Raw genomic sequence first — 14,849 nt, 5'->3', positions numbered from 1 at the left:
GCCACTCGGGGGCAGCATTGAGTCAGCTTGCACGTGAACTAGAAGAAAATACAAACCTCCCAAGGTAAGAGGCTGACAGATAGGAAGTGAATAATTCTCAAAAGACGTCACTGGCTTTAAAATGACTATGCACTTTGCTACAGAAATCTATTTAAAAGCAGCACACCCTTTCCCATGCCTCATGGGAGCTTTTGAGGATAAATGATTTGTTGTCTTTCTCACCCTGGGTGGCAAAGCAAACTGCAAGACATTTAACCGTTTACTCACACAGCCAAATGGAGCCAATGTGCGTGCCACCTGGGGAAGGAAGACACATTTAGTATACATTTATGAAGTGAAAAATGTATCTGGACTGTTCTGGTTAAATACTATCTTAGTGACTGGAATCAATTAAATCGGTTCAACGAAACACAGGTGTAAAATGCTCCATTAGTCAGATTCTTGCCTTGCAACACCAAAGAGAAAAAGTTAAGGGTAGTGGCACAAGTTAATAGCAGAGGTTTATTTAGCCAAGCAGCCCCCTAAAATGCTCTATGCCCAGTACAATCTCCTACAGCTACATTTACGTCACTGCAAATATATGCTTAGAAGCTCTATTGATGCCCAAAACTTTTGTCCCTGGGTAATGCAAGATCCTTACCAGACAAAACCAGACTTTTTTTTTTCTAGATTTGAAAAAGGTACAAAAAGAAAGCTTCATAGAGAAGCACCCTGCCCAGTAACTCGGCCCCACCTCCATCCTCACCAGAATCTGAGGAAATAACTTATACTTTCATACCAATAAGGTTTCCATGAAAACCAAAAAGGAAAGTACAATAGGATATGCCAGTTTCTTCACAGGCTCACAACCTAATTTCTGTTATATCTATTCCCTGATTTATTAGAGAGGCATTTATTCTTCACTTACTCATTTAACAAGCATTCACAGAACATCCAATATGTGTCCAGTACTGGGAATATAAGGATGAAAGGCAAATCTGTGTTTTAAAGAAGTTCATAGTTGAGGGAGAAATGAACACATGCCCACACAGCCCTGCCAATAATTGCAATCATATTGATTTATTTTAGGTTTGGAATCAATGATTCTTCTCATACTGAAACAAAATTGCACATCAGAGTATAGTCCCGAAGAGCACAGATCTCATTTGACAGATGAAGAAAGTGAGTCCAGAGATGTTAAATGTTGTCCACTGGTATTTGTGTCCTCCTAAAATGCACATGTTCAAATCTTAGCTCTAGGTATGTTGGTTTTAGGACGTAAGGCCTGTCAACTGAAATAAAACCAACTTCAAAGTAGGTTAGTAAATATTTTATTCATTGTCTTACCACAGACCACAGCCTGGGAGACAGTCTTCAGATTGCTCCAGAGAGCTGCTCCCAAGCTTGTTAGCTATGGAGGATTACACATATATACAGAAGGGTAAAGGTGTGTACCCACTGGCAAGCAGCTCTCCAAATACTTGCACGTCACAAGGCATAATCTGCTAAGGTTATAAAAATTCAGGTTTACCAATTTCCACGTGGACACAAGAAAGACTTAGGTCACCTTAACACATCATGTTTCCGTATCTGATTTTTCAAAAATATTGCTTTCATACCTCAGCCTAACTGGCTTTCCATTTCTTCTTGCTTTTTATTTCTCCTTGAGGTCACTTGAGATGGTCACAGAAGGCTGACACCAGTGGCCTATATTATGCATCACAGTTTTAGCACACAGGCTTTTGGGAAATGATTAGGTCATGAGGGTGGAGCCCTTGGGAAGGGGACACAGGAGAGCTTGTTCTCTCTCTCCCAGGTGAGTACAGGGCAAGAAGGCCGCCATCAGTAAATCTGGAGGCCATTCTCATCAGAACTGAATCTGATCTTGACTAAGGACTTCCCAGATTCTAGAACAGCTAGAAATAAATGTTGGTTATTCAAGCCACCCTAGTCTATGGTAATTTGTTAGAGCAACCCATACTGAGTGAGACAATGGGTATCTACTGAAAATCCATTTTTGTGTTTCTGTGACTTTATATATTTAGAAAGGGATTTCAAGTAATGTAGAAAAATGAAAGAATTTACACTAAGATATCCATTCTGTTGAAAATTATACAAATATGATGCCTATTCTCCTCTACCTCAGGGGGTGTGGGGAACCACAGGACAGCTCTAAATCTCAATCTGTTCTGGTGGCTCCAACCAAATGCTGGGTTACCCGGTGCCCAGGAGAAGAGCCCCTGCCTCTTCCCAAGGGGAAGTTCATTATTACCACCACCAGCCCGACCTGTCCGTGGGGAAGCCACAGTCCCCAGAAATTCTCAAACCTCAGGCTGGGTTTAAGTATTTATTCAAAACCAGAAAATAACCTTTATTTATTTCCTTTCCTGACTCCTCCCAGGCTTCCATCTGCTTGGGGTAGTTTTTCCAACAGTGTTATCTACCTGGGGACCCATCAGACCTATTTTCAACCCCTTTCCTACCGTGTTCCTTTTCTATGGGCAGTTCCTGAGTGTCCTGGTATCATGTGCTGTAGTGATCCTAAACAGGCTGCTTTTCTTCCAAATATGAGCAAACTGTAAAATGCACTGTGATCAAAGCTATGTAACGCCCTCATATGTTTGGCTTCCATTTCTTTTTAAGATTATATTCATTTATTTGAGAGAGAGTGAGCACAAGCGGGGGTGGGTGGAGAGCAGCAGGCAGAGGGAGAGAAAGAAACAGACTCCCTGCTGAGCAGGGAGCCTGATGTGGGGCTCAATCCCAGGACCCTGGGATCATGACCTGAGCCAAAGGCAGACACTTAATTGACAAGCCACCCAGGCGCCCCTGGTTTCTGTTATAACTTTTTTAAAATCTACCTTTACATTACATCCCTAAGCAGATATGCCTGGTGTTTTCACTGTCCTTATATTTTTCACTCTCCTTTTTGAATTTAGATTATGAAGTACGCATATTATCTAAATACAAGTGAATATATTTTATCACAATGCTGGGCCTCATGCTTTTAATCCTTAATAGCATATGTTAACATTGTTATGTATTCTGCTGGAACATGGGGAGGTGCTTTGCCTCCCCTGCCATGTGTGGATGCGCCCCCATTTGACAGCTAAACCAGAGAACACCCAGGGTTATACAGACTATTCCACATGCTTCAGCTTGTTGAGGGGACACTTGAGACATGACACAAGAAAAACCTGAAATGAAGGAGGGAGATTTTATGGAAGAAATTCTGTCTTCCACCCAACCCCCTCAAATTGTTGCAGGGACAGGAGGCTGGAGGGACAGCACTCTACCAGTTGAAGAAACTACCAAGAGAATGAATGTTTCTTCAGTTCCTTCTCTGGGAGTTGGCATCCTACAGAGATATCGATGAGGGGATTATGGGGCAATGTTGTGCCTGCTGACAACCTTGAGTTTTCCCCAAGGCTCAGAGCCTCAGCCAGAACAATCACCATCTATAATGGACAACATGTGACTATGGACTTCCATCTGCACTGATACAAAACGTTCCCCGGACCTAAATATCTTCCTCTCTCCACCCTCCAGGAAAAGGTGTGATAGAAGCAGAACTTCCACTTGACTGTGTGTGAGAACTGTGCGATTAAACCATGGATTGGAACGAATAAGAGATGAATAGTGTAGAAATAAGATGTAGAAATGGATTGACAGAAAAGTTTCTGGATTCAATACAAGAAACATCTCAGAGATGACTAGATTACATGTTCTGCCAAGAACAAAATTAGACACTGAGAATTGAAAATCAAATCTGATATAACTCAATAGAGTTTTTGTTTTAAGCATATTTCCAGATACCTGGAGTTTTGTCAATTATTATGATGATAAAAATGTATGTCTATCATGCAAATAATCCATTGTAAATATAGTCAATTAGCACTGTGTCACCCAAAAGACTTGCCCCCACTATCCTACTCCCTAGGATGAATGTGGCCTGCTGAATTTTAAATCTGTTTTCATCACTTAAAATCCAGATGTGATGGTGCTATTTAGACACAGACCTAATTGTTCTCTTAGTATAACTTGATTCTTTCCAGTAGGTGGGTGTTAGGCCTGAGTCTAAAAGCAGAAAAGAAACACTTATTGAAATATATTCATCTTCTATGGGGTGCCTGAGTGGCTCAGTCGGTAAGTGTCTTCCTTTGGCTCAAGTCATGATTTCTGGGTCCTGGGATGGAGCCCTGACTCGGACTCCTTGCTCAGCAAGGTGTCTGCTTCTCCCTCTCTGCCCCACCCCCGTTTGTGCTATCTCTCAAATAAATAAAATCTTAAAAAAAAAAGCCAAGGCATTTTTATATTATTATCAAATATGCATTTAAATTCCTTACCCATTAGGAATTCTCAAACCTCTATATGGATTGTCTTCTAAGAAGAAAACACCCAGGGAGGGGGTTGGATGTAAGTTGGTGAACCTAAGTGATCCTAGGGAGTCTGAGGTGTCCACTAGAACCAACTGTTAGCCAAAGCATGGTTTCCAGAAGGTCCTGGATGTGCAGGACTCCTGTAAAAGGGCTTATGTTTACTGAGTTCCAAAGAGAAGGGAGATGAGAGAGATAGCTGGTGGAGGTGGGGATGAAATGAAAGGGGAAACCTTCTATGTGGTACATCAATGATGGCTTTTTAAAAAATCCAACAGTAATCCATCAAAGTAGAAGAACTGACTGCTTCCATAGCCTTGCTTCTATTGGCAAAGGTAGGACGATAAACCCGGATGAAGCGAAATCATCCCTAAGTGGTGTCTGAGGGATCAAAGTCATGAGACAAGAGAGGCACAAAACTAATGTTTTTCCAGGCTTCAGATATTCCCCCCAAATTGGCCACCTCAACTATTTGACCACATGTGAAATATCTGCTACTTACAAATAATTTAAGACAACGTTACAAATAGTTCTGGTTTGAAAATCTTTGTTCTGCTTGTCTGTAGTCTATAGAGTATCTGTTTTAGGGGGAAAGCATTTAAAATTGTATCCCCACTACAGCCACCCTAAATGCATGCCTAACTTGCTTTTCTGTTGAGGTGGAGCGTCACCTGCACTTGGCACCTTATTACCACACCCACGCCAAGGATAGTCAGGAATTACAGATTGTCCCCCTAGAATATGACAAAATTCCCACCTCTCCAGTCCCCCATCTTCTTCTTTTTTTTCTTTTTTTCCAAAGAGGAAAGACACTGTGGGCTTGGGAGGACCATCCCTCACTGTTGGGAGCATCACCCCCTCCCCAGACCTCCCCACGGTGCCTCTAAAAGTGCTGTCTGTAACCAATTGTTCCTGTTGAATGACAATGCGACCTGCAGGGCTTTTCCCGCCTGCCTGCAAATAGATGAGGCTGCGTGCTTCCCTGTGTGTGAAGAAGCAAACGCGAGCCCCCAGGAGACCATTATCAGCCGCCAACAGATGGAGCCTATCTGCGCGCTGACAGTCATCCGCACCTGTGGATTGCGCGCCCCAGCCAAAAAATTAATTGCTTAGAAATATAAACTCGGCAGACTCGGATCGGAAGGGATTAAGAGAAAGATGGTTAAGCAGAGGAAAGAGGAAAAACCATGCTCTGCTAGGAAACCTTATCAAGGCCCGCATATCTACATGTATGACGTGTGCAGCAGTCGATTTGGTTTCCAAGCAGCAGAGAAACGCAGGATTAGAACTGAAATGTTTGGAAAGGCAGGGGGAAAAGGCAAACTTAAAAGAAGGCATAATGCCCATTGCTTCAAACTGGGTCATCCACATGCATTCTGAAGAAAACACCCACCCCACCCCCACCCCCATTATTCATTTTCTATTCTTCTATTTTGCTAGTGAATTTCACATTTAATCTGCTGGTTTCTTCATTCTTCTCAATTCTCATTTGCCATGTTTTTCAGTTTTTCATATTTTACTGCTTCTAAGATTTCAGTACCAACAGGGAGAGCTTTTCAGATTTCTTTTGTTTTCCATAATGGTTTTATGGGCCTATTTTTGTAACTCATGTTTTCTAGCTTTCCTTAAAGAGTTTTATGCAAAAAAGTAGTCTTGATTCCATTCCAAAAACCTTCCTTACTGTGTGACCTTCGGTTCTTTTATCTTTTTTGATCTCAGTTATCGGCAAAATGAAGCTTGATTGCAAAGATCCTTTGCAGCTCTGAAATTGCAGGACTCTATAAAATCAATTTCCTCCAGTATTTAGAAACGGCTTAGACAAAATATCAGGAATATGGAAATAAGGGATATGGGGGGAAAAACCAGACTAGGAGGAGTGTATGTTACATTGCTGAGCACCGCACTCTTCTTTGAAAATCTCTCCAATGAAACAACAGATCATTATTACCAGGGTCATAGGGAGGAAGCATCGTTCAGTAATTACGGTGTAGTAGTTGGGGTTATCTTAATTGGAAAATTAAAAATACTTTTTACTTGTCAACATTTTGCCTTATTTTAGTTTTAAAATAAACGTTATCTTTGATTCTGGTACAACAAAGCAGTTTTTAGTCTACGTTTCGAATTGAAATAATTTTTTTTTTCCCTCTGCAAATAGATTTTTTAGGGGCAATTTAATTCAATTAAGAACAAATTAACTTGACAAACTTTTTTCATTTACCATGTGTCAACTTCTAGTGTATACTGGAAATAAAATATAGTGCCTTTCCTCAAGGAATTTGAAATCTAGAAGTTTGAATAAAAACAAGTGTGCAAATAAAAATGCCAGAAATAATACTAGCCGCCACTTATCAAGCACTTACGATGTGTATTTAGTCACTTGATTTATCTCCACTGTATCTAATCTTCAGAACAACACTGCAAAATAGCATTATCCTTTCTTTTTTAAGACTTCAGTCTTTAGAGCCATTTTGGATTCATAACAAAACTAAGAGAAGGTACAGAGATTCCCCATATGTCCCCTACCCCCACACATACCTAGCCTCCTCCATTACCAACACCTCCAATCAGACTGCTACTTTTGATACAACTGATCCACCTACAGGGGACACATCATCATCACCCAAGCCCACAGTTTACATGTAAACTATGTATCCAAATACAAATCTATGACATGTATCCATCCTTAGACTAGTTTTATTGTCCTAAATATTCTCTGTGCTCCACCTACTCATCCCTTCCCCTACCCCATCCCTGACACAACTGATCTTTTTTCTTTTTTTAAGATTTCATTTGCCTATTTGAGAGAATGTGGGTGCACACAGAGGGAGAGGGAGAAGCAGACTCCCTGCTAAGCAGGTAGCCCAGCCTGGGGCTCAGTCCCAGGACCCTAGGATCATGACCTGAGCCAAAGGCAGACGGTTAACCAACTGAGCCACTGGCCACCCAGCGCCCCTCCACTGATGTTTTTAATATCTCCATAGTTTTGCCTTTTCTAGAATGGCATATATTTGGATATATATGGTACATGAACTTTTCAGAGTATATATTTAATAATATGTACTTAAGGTTCCTCCATGTCTTTCCATGGCTTGATAGCTCATGTCTTTTTAGCACTGAGTGATATTTCATTTTCTGGATTCCATTGGTCACAGTTAATTAATCCATTCACCAACCCAGGAACATCTTGGTTGCTTCCAAGTTTTGGCAATTGTGAATAAGGCTGCCATAAACATTCACGTGCAGATTGTTGTGTAGACATGAGTTTTCAACTCCAGGGGTAAAAATCAAGGAGAGCGATTGCCGAATCATATAGTAAGAGTATGTTTAGTTTAGTAAAAAAACTGCCAAATAGTCATTCGAAGTAAGTGTACAATTTTGCATTCCTACCAGCAATGAGTGAGATTTTTTTGTTGCTCCGCATCCTTACCAGCATTGGATGTTGCCAGTATTCTGGATTTTGGCCATTCTAAAAGGTGTGTAGTAGTAGGTCATTGTTGTTTTAATTTGCATTTCCGTGCTGACATGATGTGGAGAATCTTTTCATATGCTTATTTGCATTCTGTATATATTCTTTGGTGAAGTGTCAATGAAAGTCTTTGGCTCATTTTTTAACCAAGTTGTTTGCTTTCTTTTGTTTAGTTTCAAGCATTCCTCATATGTTTTAGATAACATAGTCCTTTATCAGATATGTATCTTTTGCAAATATTTTTTCCCAGTCTGTGGCTTGTCTTCTTATTTTCTCAGCATTGTCTTTTGCAGAGTTTTTTAATTTTAATAAAGTCCAGCTTATCAATTATTTCTTTAAGGGATAATGCCTTTTGAGTTATATCTAAATAGTCATCACCATACCCAGGGTCATTCAGGTTTTATCCATGTTACCTCCTATGAATTATATAGTTTTGCAATTTATATTTGGTTCTGTGATCCATTTTGAGTTAATTTTTGTGAAAGGTATAAGGTCTGTGTCTAGATTCATTTTTTTTCACACGTGGACATCCAGTTGTTCCTGAACCATTTATTGAAGAGACTATCTTTGCTCCATTGTATTGTCTTTCTTCCTTGGTCAAAGATCATTTGGCTTTACTTATGTGGGTCTATTTCTGGGCTCTCTTCTGTTCCATTGAGCTCCATCATCAATACCATATGGTCTTGATTACTGTAGCTTTATTGTAATTCTAGAAGTTGGGTATTATCAATCCTTCAACTTTATTCTTTTCCTTCAATATTGTGTTGGTCATCTCAAGTCTTTTGCCTTTCCAAATAAACTTTAGGTTCTGCTTGTTAATACCCACAAAATAACTTGCTGGGATTTTTATTGGGATTGCACTGAATGTGTGGATCAAGTTGGGAAGAACTGACATTTTGACAATATTGAGTTTTCTTATCCAGGAGCATGGAATATATCTGCATCTATTTAGTGTTTTTTATTATACTCAACAGAGTTTTATAGTTTTCCTCCTAGAAATCTTGTACATATTTTGTTAGATTTACACCTAAATATTTTATTTTGGGGCTGCTAATGTAAATAGTACTGTTTTTATTTCAAATTCCACTTGTTAATTGCTAATATATAGGAAAGCAGTTGACTTTTGTATATTATCCTTATGTCCTGCAACTTTGACATAATCAACTATTAGTTCCAAGAGATTTTTTTTTGCCAATTTTTTTTCTACACAATCATGTCATGTGTGAACAAAGACAGTTTTATTTTTTTCCTTTCCAATATTTTATTTCCTCTTCTAGTCTAATTGCATTTGCTAGGACTTCCACTAGGATATTGAAAAGGAGTGGTGAAGAGACATGCTTGCCTTGTTCCTGACCTAAGCAGGAAAACCCATTTCTCACCATTAATTATAATGTTAGCTGTAGGTTTCTTGTAGATATTCCTTATCATGTTGAGGAAGTTCGCTTCTATTCCTAGTTCACTGAAAGTTTTTTTGTTTTTTTGTTTTTTTAATCATGAATGGGTTTTGGGTTTTCTCAGTTGCTTTTTCTGTATCTGTTGGTATGAATACATGATTTTTCTTTTTCAGCCTGTTGATGTGATCAATTATGTTCATTGATTTTTAAATATTGAACCAGCCTTGTATACCAGGGATAAATCCTACTCAGTCATGGTGTATATTTATTTTTATACATTGTTGGATTTTATTTCCTAATATTCTGTTGAGGATTGTTGCATCTGTGCTAATGAGAGATTTGTCTGTACATTTCTTTTTCTTGTAATGTCTTTGTCTCATTTTGGTATTAGGATAATGCTGGCCTCACTAATAAATTGGATATTATTCCCTCTGTGTCTATCCTCTGAGAGAGATTGTGACAGCTGGTACAATTTTTCCCTTAAATATTTGGTAGACATCAACCAGTGAACCCATCTGGACCTGATACTTTCTGTTTTGGAAGGTTATTAGTTATTGACTTAGTTTCTTAATAGAAATAGCTCTATTTAGATGTCTACTACTTCTTGTGTAAGTTTTGGAAAATTACATCTTTCAAGAAAGAAGTCATCTAGGTTATTAAATGTGTGAGTGTAGAGTTTAGAACTGTTCATGGTATCCCTTCAGCGTCCATAGAATCTGCAGTGATGTCCCCTCTCTCATTTCTGATAGTTCAATCAGTATCCTGTTTTTACAAATGAAAACACTGAATTCAGTAAGATTAGGGCCTTGTGCAGAGACAAACCACCTGGCAAGTGTGGGAGCTGCACGTTGAGTTCAAATGTCTTTGTAGACCACACCCTGCCTGTAACACCAGGTGGTATATTATTTCACAAGAGAGATATAAAATGGGTTTAGAAGTGGGATACAGATCAGTGCTGAGAACATCTTAAGAAAGAATATAACTGATTTTAAGAAGGGATGTAGCTGATTTTTACTTTAAGCACCCTGAGATAAGCTAGATCTCCTTGTCACACTCTTACTGCATCCTCTACTTCAACTTTTCTACTGCTCATCACTTCTAATTATGTTATATTATGTTAAATGTTTTTATATTATTTTATGATTATGCCACAAATTCCTTTCTCACTACAGTGTAAGTCTTACAAACATGGGAATCACTAACACACTGCTAAGTGTTAAACAATCAGTCCTCTGAGTTTGTCTCTAGGGTTAAATACTCACAAGCTCACAACATGTTGACTCCCAGCTTGTAAAGTTCCTGAAAATTTAACAAATCAGCTATAGCATATCACTGATGGGAACTGTCTATATCGCTTATCAGTATATCCCCAGTGCTGGCACTTAGTAGACATTTGACATTTCTGTGGAATGAATGGGGTTCCTTCCAAGCTGAAGTTTCTAGAAGGCCATATTTCTTCTGTGATCTTGTCTTTGGTTAGGAGGTCACAATCCATATCTGCCCAGTGCTAACAGTCTGAACCTGGGAAAAGCTGTGAAGAAATTCCAGGAGTTATAATCACATCATTGTAAGCATATTCACACAACTGTTGCCAAAACACTCACCAGTGCTATGGATCTGTTACTGAACTCAAACTTGTCAGGGCACCCAATGGGCAGCAAAACAATGCTGGAGACATGAATTTTGAAGCAAAGGAAGCTTTATTGTCAGAAGGGAAGCCCAAAGAGAAGGCAGAGGAGCATTTCCAAAACTGCCTTGCCCTCTTGAGCCTAGGAGTGGTGTATGCATGTTTGGAGAAGAAGATGAATACATGAGAGGAGAGTAAGGGGTTTCTTGAAACCTGGAGGTGGGGGGGCTTGAAACAATCTGGAAGTGTGTATTCTCCCAGAAAATGAGGTGCCATTTGGGACCTGGTACACCTCAGGTACATCAAATAATTTCAAGACAAATGTTACCATCTAGTCCCCATTAGGTTTCTACAATCAGCAGGTAAACAGGGAGTAGATGTGAAAAAGGCAAAGTTAATGACAGACGGACAATGAGGACCATGAGGTTAGGAGGTACATAAAACATAGTTAAGTAGGGACAAAACAACGTGGAGCTAAATTAACAATGCAGCTGATATAACTAAACTTCTGCTTCATGCTTTCAAAACAGATGGTCCAGGCACCAAGCATCCAGCTGCAGACCTCTTAGGTCTGGATGGATGGGAGGAGATGAGAAAAACATAGCTACTATTTACAATCTTCAGGAAAAAAACTAATGTGCTGGATTTATTAAGGTTGAGTCATAGCCACTGTAAATGATGATATTTAGATTTACTACTCTTAAATCTCATAGGCCTCACCAGCATAATTCCAAGGAACTTAGCTAGTACCTTTGCTGGAGACGATACCATTCTCTCTCAATTTTCAAAATGCATAGGATTAAAAACAAGGACATAAAGCATACCCAAGACATCCCTCCAGGCATTGCATACTATTGATCATATCAGCCATTCTTGTTGTCTTTGTTATTACCAGAGGCATATGTGCACATCACCTCCATGGAATTGTGAGGCCCTGGAGAAAAAAAAGTGTAAATATTCTTTTGTGTGTGTCCCTTATTTCCTTCCTATGTGGTTTCCTCAAGAAGTCCTCAAATTAAATATACTTTTCCATAGTGAATTGACTATACTAACAATCTTATTAAGGCGTATGTCCTCACACTGTCCAGGAAATAGCAAACAAAACCTACATTTTGGAATCCATTATAAGTATGTTTAACTGTGACCTTTGTACTAGGCTTATAGATAGAAAGAGAGATCAGGGCTTATATTCAGGGCCTTACTCTTAAATTTCTCAGCTATTCCTTTTCTCTTTTTATAAGTCCTATTTCTCCCCATTGTTATTAAGGGCATAGACTAGGGTGCCTGGGTGGCTCAATCAGTCAAACCAAGTCTGGCTCTTGGTTTCAGCTCAGGTCATGATCTCAGGGTCCTGGGACTGAGCCCCATATCAGGCTCTGCACTCAGCACAGAGTCTGCTTGTCCCTCTCTCTCACTCTCTCTTTTTCCTCTTCTCTCTCATTCTTAAATAAATAAATAAATAAAATATTAAAAAAATAAAAGAAAGAAAAAGAACATGGACTACAGAGCCAAACTGTCTTGGTTAAAATCCTGGATCTGCCTTGGTCTACCTAACTTAAACTCTATGTGCCTCTGTTTCCCTATCTGTAAAGTATGGGAAATAATTATACCCACCTCATCAGGCTACTGTGAAGATTTAACAACATAATGTGTATAAAGTGCTAACACAGTGAATATGCTCAGTAAATGCTAGCTATCTTATACATATTTTATTCTTCAATCTGCCCTCCCACCTTAAAAGTATTTCTAGATTTTTTTTTGAGATGTGATTGATTTACTACCTGGATGTATCTGAGCTTTTGTGTATATTTATGATCTCTCATACGAGGCTATAAAAATCCCATTTAAGCAACATTTGACATCTGTGAAAAACCTGTAGCTTTAAGCTAGAAAAAGTCACTACCCTTCTATAAAACATATCAGAACTTTGATGATACAGGTCATGCTGGAAAATGATGATCTTTAAGTTCTTTAGAATTAACTTAAAAGGGTGTTTTATAATGCTCAAAGTGAAAATGACCCATCAGAGTGGGTAAAAATACATTTCACAGAAAGATGGCATTTTTAGATAACATGTTATTTACTACACCTGCCACCCAGGCTCATTTGCTAGGGTGGTGGGGACATTCCATGACTACATACATAAATGAAACAGATCAAATAAGACATTTCTCACTACAAACCAGTGTGTTGTAGTGGAATGAGCATGGCCTAGAAGTGAGAAGACCAGAATTCTCATATCGATTGCTATTAAATTGTTGTGTGATCTTGTACAAAGGCTCTTCACCTCTGCAGAGTCTGTTCTTTCATCTATAAAAGATGATGATTGGGAGAGACAGTTTGTGAAGCCTTTCCAGTTCTATGATGCTATAGTTTATTTCTATTCAGCATTGTCAGCCTTAGGATTATCTGGATTTAATGAAACTGGGAAGGCAGGACAACCTGATCTTTGATTAGCTGATGATGTGCTCAAGGTTTATTTTTATCTCTCTCATTTCTCAAACTGACTCATTTGATGTAAGCAAAAGCCTTTCATGGACAGTTTTCATGAATTCAAGATCAGATAAATTAGAATAAATAAGCATATGATGAGTGAACATTTTTTTCATTACCTAATTCAAATAGATTATTTCAAAGCCCATGTCCAGGTTCTGCACCTGATAGACAATGTGAAGAGAGGACTCTGTTGTTTCCTGGTGCCACAGGCTTCAATTTTTCAGATATGATAGGGCATTCTCCTTCTTAGATAAACATTCACTCGTTATTTATTTATACCTCTAAGTGGCATTGACCCAGAGAGCATACTTCTCAACCAATTAATGCAAGGCGCAAAGAATTGGCTCTTCTTACTTGCTTCATGCCCCTGTCCAATGTAGGTAACTACATTCTGAGTCCCTGGTAGGAAGAGACCCTGTGGCATTTCTCTGTTATCCCCTTAGGGATTACATACTTAGACACCATGAAGGGATAGCTCCCTAATTAAGGTCCTTTAGGAAATAATGTTTACTGCCTTTCCAATTAGAAAAATATTTTAAATAGCATTTATGGATTATAAAAGTAACACCTGATCAATAAGATTCATGCCATATACAGTTTTGTGACCTGATCTTTTCACCTAAAATTATACAGACGGTATTTTCCAACACCCTTAGGTATTAATAAAGGCATTTTTTGAAGTGGTGGTGTAGTGTTACATATATAAATTTATCATATTTTGAATTAAATATTCATATTTAATTCATATTTGAATTAACCTTCCATTGTTAAATACTTAGGCTATTTCCTTTTCTCACTGATAAATAAAACTATAGTGTATATTACTATATATAAATTATAGTTTACATCTATGATTATTTCCTTATAACAATTTAATATCAATGGATATTAAAGTTAGTTCTTTTCTCCCTCCAGCAGTCACTGGGAGGATCTATTTTATTGCATGTTCATCAAGATTCCAAATTATCACTGAAAAAACATCTGTCAACTTGATAAAAAAATGAAAAATTGCATTTCTACAATTACTAACATAGTTTTATCTTGTGTATGTAGGTCTTTTTTTTTCTTGGTACGTGAATTAGCTACATGGGTTCTTTTATATTTCCAATGAACCTGCTTAAAGAGTCTCAAAGAACCGATGAGTTGCCACATGTTGTAGCCATGTTGTAGCCACTACGTGAGTGGTAGCTTCTAGCTCCATGAAGAAATTCCAGTTGAGAGAAACTCCTACAACAAATCTTTTATATCACTGTCCTGTAAAAGGTAGGACAAGAAGGCAATATATCAGATGGACAGTTGATAAATAGTGTCTTGGACTGAATATCTGTGTCCTGCCAAAATGCATATGTTGAAACCTAATCCCCAAAGTGATGCTTGGAGCTCAGGCCTTTGGATGTGATTAGGTCATAAGAGGGGAGCCCTCCTGAATAGGATTAGCGAGCTCCTTTGCCCCTGCCACCATGTGAGGTTAGAGCAGAGAGACTACTGTCTATGAAACAGGAAGGGGGATC

The 14,849-nt window shown here is 38.7% G+C and overlaps 1 long non-coding RNA gene across 7 annotated transcripts in view; it reads right to left on the bottom strand.

Annotated features, from left to right (window-relative positions):
• Positions 1-7,029: 7,029 nt before the first annotated feature.
• The window catches only part of LOC144313651 (uncharacterized), a 34,538-nt gene continuing 26,718 nt past the window's right edge, over positions 7,030-14,849 (bottom strand). For all 7 annotated transcript variants that reach the window (XR_013379275.1, XR_013379277.1, XR_013379276.1 and 4 more), the window contains 2 exons: positions 11,667-11,776; positions 7,030-10,746 (listed from right to left, as the gene is read on the bottom strand). This is a non-coding gene — a long non-coding RNA (uncharacterized LOC144313651). The remainder of the gene's footprint in view (positions 10,747-11,666; positions 11,777-14,849) is intronic.

The sequence above is a fragment of the Canis aureus genome, chromosome 5 (genome assembly GCF_053574225.1).
Source record: "Canis aureus isolate CA01 chromosome 5, VMU_Caureus_v.1.0, whole genome shotgun sequence".
Lineage (NCBI taxonomy): Eukaryota > Metazoa > Chordata > Mammalia > Carnivora > Canidae > Canis > Canis aureus.
This window is presented reverse-complemented; position numbering and strand designations above follow the sequence as displayed.